This window comes from Triticum urartu, chromosome 2 (genome assembly GCF_003073215.2).
Source record: "Triticum urartu cultivar G1812 chromosome 2, Tu2.1, whole genome shotgun sequence".
NCBI classification, from domain to species: Eukaryota; Viridiplantae; Streptophyta; class Magnoliopsida; order Poales; family Poaceae; genus Triticum; species Triticum urartu.
Window position 1 is genome coordinate 93,462,114 of NC_053023.1, and position 12,347 is coordinate 93,474,460.

Consider the following 12,347-nt stretch of genomic DNA (forward strand, 5'->3'; position numbering starts at 1 on the left):
TCTTCCCGCTTCTTCTCCTCCCTATCCGTGTGCCTACGCAGGAGCTTTGCTACCTTAGGGTCCGCGAAATACCGCTGCAGACGAGGAGTGATCGGAAAGTACCACACCGATTTTTGAGGAGCTTCCTTCCTCTTCTTGTATCGAGTGACGCCGCACACCGGACATATGGTAGACTCCGCGTGCTCGTCCCGATAAATGATACAATTGTTCATGCACACATGGTATTTCACGTGCGGTAAATCCAGAGGACACACGATTTTCTTCGCCTCCTCGAAACTGGTCAGGCACTTGTTCCCCTTGGGAAGACGTTCGTGCCAGAATGACATGTTCTCGTCAAAGCATGCTTCGGTCATTTTGTGTTTTACCTTCATCTCCAGATCCATGAGCATTACTTTCAGGCGGGTATCCTTGGGCCTGCATCCTTCATACAATGGAGTAACCGCGTCTATCTCCAGTTGATCCAGCTTGGCTTTCTCTCGGGCGGCAGCTCTTGCCTTATCCGTCTGCTTGAGAAGCAGCTCTTGAATATGAGGGTCCTGCACCCAGCCTCCATCGTCGTCTGCTTCGGCATCTTCATCTTCATGATCATGCCCTTCGTCTTGATCTTCCTCATCATCATGTACGACATCTTCTACATGATGACTGTGTACAACATCACCGTCGTGATCATGTCCTGGAGATTCTTCGTCTTCTCCCCTCCCTCGCCATGGTGGTACTTGTCTTCTTCCCTTCCTCATTTCTTGCCCGGCCCCGGCCATGGATGACTTCATAGTCATCTTCATCACCTTGCCACCGATAGCCATCCATGAAACCACGCAAGAGCAGGTGGTCCCCCACCTGCCCGGAATCCGGGTCCGCAATAAGGCTCTTCAGCTTGCATCTTCGACACGGACATCTTATCTCCGTCTCGTTCTTTTGAAGCATCTCGGCCTTCGCGGAGCTCAAAAACCTATTCACGATGCCTTCAGTCATCGTACGGACCATGGTCACCTGCGGGGTAGAGCAAAACGATATTTTAGAACCAAGAAAAAATTTGGCATGACCTTCCCTAAAAATAGGACCAAAAAGAATGCATAGTGCCAAAATTCTCGCCGAAACGGAAATGAATCAAAACATTCCGGCAAAATATTGGCAACTATCGCACTTCAAATACCGGTACCTTCAAACACAAACATATATGCAACACCACAAACACATGCAACACCACAAACATACATAGATCTAGCTAGGCCACAAAAAGTGCATGTGCACGTTGTTGGAGTGAGCTAGGGAGAAAAAAAGTAGATCTACATCATGAAGATACCTTTCCCCTTACTTACCTATCAAAAAAAGGTAATTTCACCACTTAATTTTGATGAATCTATGATGCAAATGAGGTGAGGAGGAGGAGGCAGCCGAAACCTTGGAGAAGGAGGTGGAGGGAATGAAGTGGGGAAAGTGAGTGGGTAGGTGTGGGGCTGTCCAAAATATCTTGTTGGGGTCCCAGGTTACTAATGGCGCACCACAAGGGAATGCGCCATTAGTAACCCTGGTTACTAATGGCGCACCTGCAGGCGGTGCGCCATTAGAAGTTTTGCAAAAAAGTAGAAAATATAAATATATGTACTAATGGCGCACCGTCTAATAGTGCGCCATTACTAGTTTAAACTAGTAATGGCGCACTGTTAAACGGTGCGCCATTAGTAGTTTTGCAAAAAAAAAAAGAATAAGAAAAAAATTACAGTAATGGCGCACTCACTGCCAGGTGCGCCATTACTAGTTAGAACTAGTAATGGCGCATTGTCTACCTGATGCGCCATTAGTATGTATGGAAAAATGAAAAAAAATGTAATACTAGTGGCGCACCCTGTTTCTGGTGCGCCATTAGTGTCTTCCACACTAATGGCGCATCACCAACAGGTGCGCCATTAGTATATAGTAGTGGCGCACTGCTTACCTGGTGCGCCATTAGTATCAATCCTATCTATAGCCATTTTCCTAGTAGTGATAGATGCATTAAAATAGACAAGATATAATAATGATATCCCAACAATAAACATGTTCCAACAAGGAACAAACTCCAAACTTCACCTGCAATTAGCAACGCTATAAGAGGGGCTGAGCAAAGCGGTAACATAGCCAAACAACGATTTGCTAGGACATGGTGGGTTAGAGGTTTGACATGCCAATATGGGAGGCATGTTAAGCAAGCGGTAGGTATCGTAGCATAGTCATAGCAAAAGAGCGAGCATCTAGCAAGCAAAGATAGAAGTGATTTCGAGGGTACGGTCATCTTGCCTGCAAAGTTCTCCGAGTTGACGTTAGCTTGGTCCTCGTAAGCATACTCAACGGGTTCCTCGATCATGTACTCGTCTCTCGGCTCTACCCAAAGCAAGAACACAAGCAAAGGGAGACACAATCAACCACGTGCAATGCACAAGCAACATGATGCAAAACATGGCATGATATGAGGGATGTGATATGCGATGCATATGCATGTTTCAGAAAGGAAAGATCGAACCTGGTCTCAACTTGGAAAACCAAGAGTGCCACTAGAAAGAGGAGGTAATTTCGATCGAAATCGATATAAAGATCACCGGAACCGGATGCACGGTTTGCAAATGGAAAGCAAAACAAATATGGCACCGATCTGCGATTATCAGCACGAGGCCATCTAAATGCATCAAGAACAACAAGCTACTGCACTCTAACATATCAAGAACAACATGCTTGACAAAAGATGAACACTGAGCTACAACTAATTCACTCAATAACAGGTTCAAACAAGCATGGCAAAAGTGCAAACAATATCAAGTTACAGACTTAGTGAAAATAACATGTCAGGAATTTAACATCAGGAAGCAATGTTTAGAGCAAGATAGCAACATGCTACAGGATCATATCATGGAAAAGAAAGGCATGGCATGAAACTACTCAAAGCATACAACAAAAGTCCCTTACTGACCATATGCCAAAAGGGATCAGAAAATACAATGGCAACCATGTGAACATAGCAATTATCGTTAACAGATTCAGACTTAGAAGAAAACTGGAACATGGCAAAACAGATATTAAGTAGGCATGTATTCGAGCTCGATGCACTCACCACAAGGCATTGCATGACAAACTAAGCATACACCCAACAAGTATACATGGCATAGAAGCTAAACATGGAAAGAACAACCTCGAAGCATCACTAGAAGAAAAAGGGTCAAATGTGAAGCACATTAGTGCCGGTTTGAATTTGAGCCGGCACTAATGTGACCATTAGTGCCGGTTCCAACGGCTAGGCGGGCGGGCATCATTAGTACCGGTTCGTGGGTAACCTTTAGTACCGGTTCATGCCACGAACCGGTACTAATGAGGCTGTGTCAGGCTATGGTCGGTCTGGGGCCCCCACGAAGACCTTTAGTACCGGTTCATGCCATGAACCGGTACTAGAGTTTCTTTGTAAGCTGATTTTTAGTCCCACCTCGCCAAGAGAGAGGCAGTATGAGCGGTTTATAAGCTGTGAGTGCACAGACAATGACGAAGAGTTGCAATGCTCACCTACATGTCGATTAGCTTCAAGCCTTGCGGAATAGCATAGATTGCACTGAGCTATGTGGAGTACAATCTACACTATTCTGAAGGGCTTGAAGCAAATTAACCAGCATTGCACCTCTTTTTTATTTTTAATAACTTTTTTGAACTCCAGACTTCTTTTGTGTTTAGTATGCAACATTCAAAGCGACGTCATCAATTTCCAACATGTTCTGACTTCATTTGTTGTTTTTCGGTCATTTAACGCATGTACTAACTACACTATTCTGAATGGCTTGAAGCAAATTAACCAGCATTGCACCTCTTTTTTATTTTTAGTAACTTATTTGAACTCCGGACTTCTTTTGTGTTCAGTATGCAGCATTCAAAGCGACGTCATCAATTTCCAACATATTCTGACATCATTTGTTGTTTTTCGGTCATTTACCTAATTGTTTTAGAGCGCTAAATGACCGTGAAATTGAAAATCACTACAAAATGAATCCTAAAAATGTTGAAACTTGGCATGGTATCATCATATCACCCGCATAGCATGCGCGAAAGAGTAGAGAGGGTCACGGCAAAAACTGGACACACTTCGTGTACAAACTGGACATACTCTTTCGGAGTATCAGGGTTTCGGACGAGAACTCATCTGTTACACGGCCACTTCAATGTTTTTTAAACTCATTTGAACTCCGGACTTCTTTTGTGTTCAGTATGCAGCATTCAAAGTGACGTCATCAATTTCCAACATATTCTGACATCATTTGTTGTTTTTCGGTCATTTAGCTAATTGTTTAGAGAGCTAAATGACCGTGAAATTGAAAATCACTACAAAATGAATCCTGAAAATGTTGAAACTTGGCATGGTATCATCATATCACCCGCATAGCATGCGCGAAAGAGTAGAGAGGGTCACGGCAAAAACTGGACGCACTTCGTGTACAAACTAGACATACTCTTTCGGGGTATCAGGGTTTCGGACGAGAGCTCATCTGTTACACGGCCACTTCAATGTTTTTTAAACTTATTTGAACTCCGGACTTCTTTTGTGTTCAGTATGCAGCATTCAAAGCGACGTCATCAATTTCCAACATGTTCTGACATCATTTATTGTTTTTCGGTCATTTAACGCATGTACTAACTACACTATTCCGAATGGCTTGAAGCAAATTAACCAGCATTGCACCTATTTTTTATTTTTAGTAACTTATTTGAACTCCGGACTTCTTTTGTGTTCAGTATGCAGCATTCAAAGCGACGTCATCAATTTCCAACATATTCTGACATCATTTGTTGTTTTTCGGTCATTTACCTAATTGTTTTAGAGAGCTAAATGACCGTGAAATTGAAAATCACTACAAAATGAATCCTGAAAATGATGGAACTTGGCATGGTATCATCATATCACCCGCATAGCATGCGCGAAAGAGTAGAGAGGGTCACGGCAAAAACTGGACACACTTCGTGTACAAACTGGACATACTCTTTCGGAGTATCAGAGTTTCGGACGAGAACTCATCTGTTACACGGCCACTTCAATGTTTTTTAAACTCATTTGAACTCCGGACTTCTTTTGTGTTCAGTATGCAGCATTCAAAGCGACGTCATCAATTTCCAACATATTCTGACATCATTTGTTGTTTTTCGGTCATTTACCTAATTGTTTAGAGAGCTAAATGACCGTGAAATTGAAAATCCCTACAAAATGAATCCTGAAAATGTTGAAACTTGGCATGGTATCATCATATCACCCGCATAGCATGCGTGAAAGAGTAGAGAGGGTCACGGCAAAAACTGGACGCACTTCGTGTACAAACTGGACATACTCTTTCGGAGTATCAGGGTTTCGGACGAGAGCTCATCTGTTACACGGCCACTTCCAATGATTTTTAAACTTATTTGAACTTCGGACTTCATTTGTGTTCAGTATGCAACATTCAAAGCGACATCATCAATTTCCAACATGTTCTGACATCAGTTGTTGTTTTTCGGTCATTTACCTAATTGTTTTAGAGAGCTAAATGACCGTGAAATTGAAATCAGTACAAAATGAATCCTGAAAATGTTGAAACTTGGCATGGTATCATCATATCACCCGCATAGCATGCGCTAAAGAGTAGAGAGGGTCACGGTAAAAACTGGACGCACTTCGTGTACAAACTGGACATACTCTTTCGGAGTATCAGGGTTTCGGACGAGAACACATCTGTTACACGGCCACTTCAATGTTTTTGAAACTTATTTGAACTCCGGACTTCTTTTACATCTGTTACACGGCCACTTCAATGTTTTTGAAACTTATTTGAACTCCGGACTTCTTTTGTGTTCAGTATGCAGCATTCAAAGCAACCTCATCAATTTCCAACATGTTCTGACATCATTTATTGTTTTTCGGTCATTTAACGCATGTACTAACTACACTATTCCGAATGGCTTGAAGCAAATTAACCAGCATTGCACCTCTTTTTTATTTTTAGTAACTTATTTGAACTCCGGACTTCTTTTGTGTTCAGTATGCAGCATTCAAAGCGACGTCATCAATTTCCAACATATTCTGACATCATTTGTTCTTTTTCGGTCATTTACTGGACATACTCTTTCGGAGTATCAGGGTTTCGGACGAGAGCTCATCTGTTACACGGCCACTTCAATGTTTTTTACTTATTTGAACTCCGGACTTCTTTTGTGTTCAGTATGCAACATTCAAAGCGACGTCATCAATTTCCAACATGTTCTGATATCAGTTGTTGTTTTTCGGTCATTTACCTAATTGTTTTAGAGAGCTAAATGACCGTGAAATTGAAAATCACTACAAAATGAATCCTGAAAATGTTGAAACTTGGCATGGTATCATCATATCACCCGCATAGCATGCGCTAAAGAGTAGAGAGGGTCACGGCAAAAACTGGACGCACTTCGTGTACAAACAAGACATACTCTTTCGGAGTATCAGGGTTTCGGACGAGAACTCATCTGTTACACGGCCACTTCAATGTTTTTTAAACTTATTTGAACTCCGGACTTCTTTTGTGTTCAGTATGCAGCATTCAAAGCGACGTCATCAATTTCCAACATGTTCTGACATCATTTGTTGTTTTTCGGTCATTTACTTAATTGTTGTAGAGAGCTAAATGACTGTGAAATTGAAAATCACTACAAAATGAATCCTGAAAATGTTGAAACTTGGCATGGTATCATCATATCACCCACATAGCATGCGCAAAAGAGTAGAGAGGGTCACGGCAAAAACTGGAAGCACTTCGTGTACAAACTAGACATACTCTTTCGGAGTATCAGGGTTTCGAACGAGAACTCATCTGTTACACGGCCACTTCAATGTTTTTTAAACTTATTTGAACTCCGGACTTCTTTTGTGTTTAGTATGCAGCATTCAAAGCGACATCATCAATTTCCAACATGTTCTGACATCATTTGTTGTTTTTCGGTCATTTACCTAATTGTTCAGTATGCAGCATTCAATTTCCAGAAGAAAATAAATAGAAGAAAATAAATAATGCAGAAAATAAAAAAACTATACAAAAAAATTACTCAAAAATAAATAGAAGAAAATAAATAATGCAAAAAAGAAGAACTATATAAAAAGCTACTCAACAATAAATAGAGGAAAATAAGTAATGCAGAAAAGAAAAAACTATATAAAAAATTTGTTGGCGCGTTGCCCAGTGGTCCTGCCAGACCTAGGGTGTGCAAATGCAGGCCCAGAAGGGCCTGCAGACTCACAGGGCAGCGCGCCCTAATTAATTAGGCCCAGAAGCCTGCTATATAGATGAGTTCGAAGAGGTAGCCGCGGCTGAGTTTATAAACCAGTGCGGCTGCCCTTCGCCGGGCGAGGTGGGACTAAACTTTAGGGTGGCAGCGCGAGGCCTTTAGTACCGGTTGGTTGCTCCAACCGGTACTAAAGACCACCCTTTAGTACCGGTTGTAACCACCAACCGGTACTAAAGGCCTCTCCTATATATACAACACTTATGAAAATTTCAGTTACATCTCCCCACTTTCGTCTCCAACCTCTCGCGACATCATCGTCGCCGCCCGTCGCCCGTCGTCCGTCGTCGTCCTCGCAGTTCCCGCCGCTGCCCGTCGTCGTCGTCGTCTCGCGCCGCCGCCCCGAACACCGCGCGCCGCCGTCCGTCGTCGTCGCGCCGCGGTCCCGTACGTCTCTCGCTCTCGCGTACCCGTGCCACCGTCCGTCGTCGTGGTATGTACGGGGCGGCGGCGTACAGGGCCGCACTGCAGTGTATGTACGTATACGTACATAGACACACACATACACACATACACACACACATATACGTACACATACATACACACACACATACACACACACATACACACACACACACATTTTTTTACTTATTTTCCGTTTTCTGTTTTTTAGAAAAGTTAATTAGATGATCGAATGTTAGATTAATGTCGAATGTTAGATGAATTAGCTAGATAGAAAATTGTGGAACTAGAGATTTGAACTAGTTGAATAATTAATATAACTAATTTATTTTTAGTAAGAAAATTGTCGAACTAGTTTATTTAGGTTTATGAGATTTGAACTAGTTGAATAATTAATATAACTAGTTTTTTTTAGTAAGAAAATTTAGGTATCTGAGATTTGATGATCTAATTAAAATATTATTTGTTAATGAGTTTTTCTGTTTATTTAATTTTTTATATATTTTGAGTTTATATAAATGTTAGATTAATGTCGAATGTTAGACGAATTAGATAGAAAAGTTAAATATATAGTAATGTCAATTGTTAGAGATGAATATAGTTAGATATATTAATGTCAAATGTTAGATGAATATATATTTGGCTAGATATTAATTAATGTTAGATAGTAATAAGTGTTTAATGTTTCACATATATGAACATATATAGGAAATGTCATCTGACGACGAAAAAGATTTCATTATGTGCAAACACTGTGAAGACCAGCGCGGCCTGTACGACAGAAATTTCCTTGTTGATAGTAGGCGCTTCAGCATCGAGCTGGATGAGACATTCGAAGTGGATACAGTAAGTCACAACGGCAATTATTATTTGAATGCAAAACTTATGCTTCATTTGCTTCAACTTATAATTTTAAAGCATGACTTATGCTTCATTTGCTTTAACTTATAAATTTAAATTTTCACTATTCTACTAGCGCATCCCCTGCCGTGCAAGAAATTTTGTCTTGGATAAGATAGGTTTTAGTGCTATAGATGATATGGATGTAAAGAGATTTTACTTGAAGACGGAGCATGGGTATACTTTCAACGTCAAATTATATAATGGAGACACATACACCCATTTTGAATGCAAAACTTGGCAAGCACTATGCAACGCTTATGCATTTGAGCCTGGTATGGTTGTCACCTTTGATATTCGTCCGGAAGATGATATTGAAGGTAATATAGACATCTGGGTCGATGTGCAAACACCTCCAGTTCTACCATTATGTGAGTTTTTCTCAACCATGCATGCATATGTTTACGTCTTTGATACAGTTTATTCAAAAATAGTTGACAACTAATTTGTATTGTCAGCTTATTTCGATTCAAGCAAACATGTCCGGCGCTTGGTAGACAGGACCTACTACTGCCCGGGGCTCAACTAAACTGCGAGGAGATAAGTCATTATGTTTCATGGCTTGAGGATCTTAATACTATCAAGACAATTTTTTTTCCTGAACTTAGAAATGTTAGTACTCAAAACGTGCGACCAATGGTGATCGTATTGAACTACGGTCACGTCTATAATCGAAAGATGGTAAGATTTTTACTATTTGTCCTTAATTAGTGCATCTTTTGCATACATTATTTTTGAAGCTAAACTTTCATTGCTTAGTATATTAATTACTATACGATGTTCTTCAACAGGGACTTCCGATGATAGTTGTGCCTCAGTGGATCGAGACTAAAGGTGACATGTCAATGGTTAGCTTACGGCTAAGATATCCTACATTGCACATGAGTGCATTCAGGATTTCTGAAAGCGAAGAATGCTTAATAGTGAAAGATTGGAGCAAAATTGTTAACGATCGCAGAAAAGTACTAGGGGGCAGCAAGGAGAAGCGCAAACCAAGATTAGCAGACATATTCATCTGCATGCTCCAGTATGATGAATCAGGAGAGCTATACATGTTCTATGCTATTCTACCTGAGAGGGAGCAGCACTAGTTCATGCTCTTAATTAGTGTCTCATGTCCGTGTCCTGAACTTCGATGTTGGTGTTGATTATGTTAAACTCGATGATATCTTTGCTTCTGTTAGAAAGTGAATGTTTCCTCTTTAAGCTAGCCAGTGTTGGTGATGATTAGATAGCTAGCGGTAATGACTATGATGATTAAATAGTGGTAATTAGACGACTACGATGATTTTTAGCTAGCTAGAGTTTATTTATTTATTAATATGAGATGATGATGATGATGATGACGACTACAACTCATTATAATGTAAAACAATCCTAAATTAAATTGATAACACAAATTTAATTGAAAAATACAAAATAAAACAAAAACCCAAAAACATTTAGTACCGGTTGGTGTTACCAACCGGTACTAAAGGGCTCCCGGCCCCCGGAGCTGGCTCGTGCCACGTGGTTTCCCTTTAGCACCGGTTCATGCTGAACCGGTACTAAAGGGGGGGCCTTTAGTGACCACACTTTAGTGCCGGTTATGGAACCGGCACTAAAGGGCCTTACGAACCGGTGCTATTGCCCGGTTCTGCACTAGTGCATGCATGGATCAACTACAACAACCTCGGCAAAAATGCTTAACACGTAAACATTCTGCTAGGAACATTTTATAGCAAAAGTAGAGCTCGATTGAGTCAAGCTAGGGTGCTCCATAAATGCAAACAAAGACATGGATGGATAGAGCACCACAATATCTACAAAACATCCTTACTGATCATGCTCAAAAGAGGTATGAATCACTCGATAGCAACACGATTACATGGCATAAAAATATTAACAGGACAAAGAGGATTCCTAAGTACCTGAAATCAGCAACATTACGATAGCTACTTTGCATGCTTGTGCTAGTCACCACAGAGATCAAAAAAATACATGGCATACACCCCTGTAAATATGGCATGGCATACTTCAAAACACATGTAGGGCTCAAGTTCATAGGAGGCACACATTAATCATGGAAAAAATGACAAATGTCCAAATACTGATAAGAATCTGAAACTAATATAAACTAGCACTCTTGCAAAAGCATTTAGGGCATCAAGATGAGCTCAAATGAACATGATGCAATGAGTTGAAATAAAGTACTCGTTGAGACGAACAATTTGATATGCTACACGCCCGAAACGGAGCCACGGTTGCAGAGTTATGCCATGATGAAAAATGCCAAAAATTACTGGGAGAGAGGGAAAAAGTCAACCGCTAGGGTTTTCAGATCCAGATCCGGATCAGGCACGGATGACGATGCGCTCGCTGGAGTTCCACCAGAGTCATACTTGGGGCGCCGGAGTTGGGGGAGAGGGCCAGTGCCACCGGATCCGGCGACGAGGGCAGGGCGGCAAGGCGGTGGCCGAACGGCGCGGCGCACGACGACGAGCTGCGGCGGCCGGCGACAAGGTGAAGAGGGGCGGCGAGGCGGCGATGGCAGCGGCGAGCTGCGCGGCGGGGCGGCGGAGGCGGACAGGCGACGCTAGGGTGGAGGAGAGGCGAGGAGGCGCGGGGCGGCGATGGGCTTTCGGGGGCCCGATCTGAGCTGCCCGGGCTAGCGGCGGTGAGGGCGGCGGCATGCCATGTGGCAGCGCGTGAGTGGCGGCGGCGATTGCATCCGACGGCGGCGGACGTGTCCGGCCGCGCGGAGAGGAGCGGGGCTAGGGTTAGGGTAGGAATGACCCGGGATTTTCGGGGAAGAGACCTTTTTATAGGTAGGAGGAGCTAGGAAGCTCCAAATTGAGCACGGTTTGCGGCCACGCGATCGTGATCGAATGGCCTAGAATATGGAGGGGGGTTAGGTGGGTTTTGAGCCACTTTGGAGGGGTGTTGGGCTGCAACACACACGAGGCCTTTTCGGTTCCTCGGTTAACCGTTGGAGTATCAAACGAAGTCCAAATGGCACGAAACTTGACAGGCGTTCTACCGGTAGTAAACCAAGGCCACTTGGCAAGTCTCGGTCCAATCCGAGAACATTTAATAGCCGCACATGAAAATGGGCAGAAAGGAACACCGGAGGACATAGGAGCGCCAGAATGCAAAACGGACAGCGGGGAAAATGCTCGGATGCATAAGATGAACACGTATGCAAATGTGATGCACATGATGACATGATATGAGATGCATGACAAAGACAAAACAACACGAAGACAAAAACCCGACAACGAGGAAATATCATAACTTAGTGTCGGAAATGGAAAGAGTTGGAATACAAATATGGTAGGTTTCATACGGGGCGTTACAAAGGACCAGCTCGGCATTGGCTCAACAGCCTGCCAGCAGAATCCATTGGCTGTTGGGAGGATCTAGAAGACGCATTCCTTGACAACTTCCAGGGCACTTATGTGCGACCACCAGATGCCGATGACTTGAGCCAAATAATTCAGCAGGTAGAGGAATCGGCCAGGCAATTCTGGACACGGTTCCTAACAAAGAAAAATCAAATCGTCGACTGTCTGGATGCAGAGGCCCTATCAGCTTTTAAGCACAACATCCGCGATGAGTGGCTCGCCCGGCGCCTTGGCCAGGGAAAGCCGAAATCTATGGCAGCCCTCACGACACTCATGACACGCTTTTGCGCGGGAGAAGACAACTGGCTGGCTCGCAGCAATAACATATCAAAGAACCATGGTACTTCGGATACCAAGGATGGCAATGGC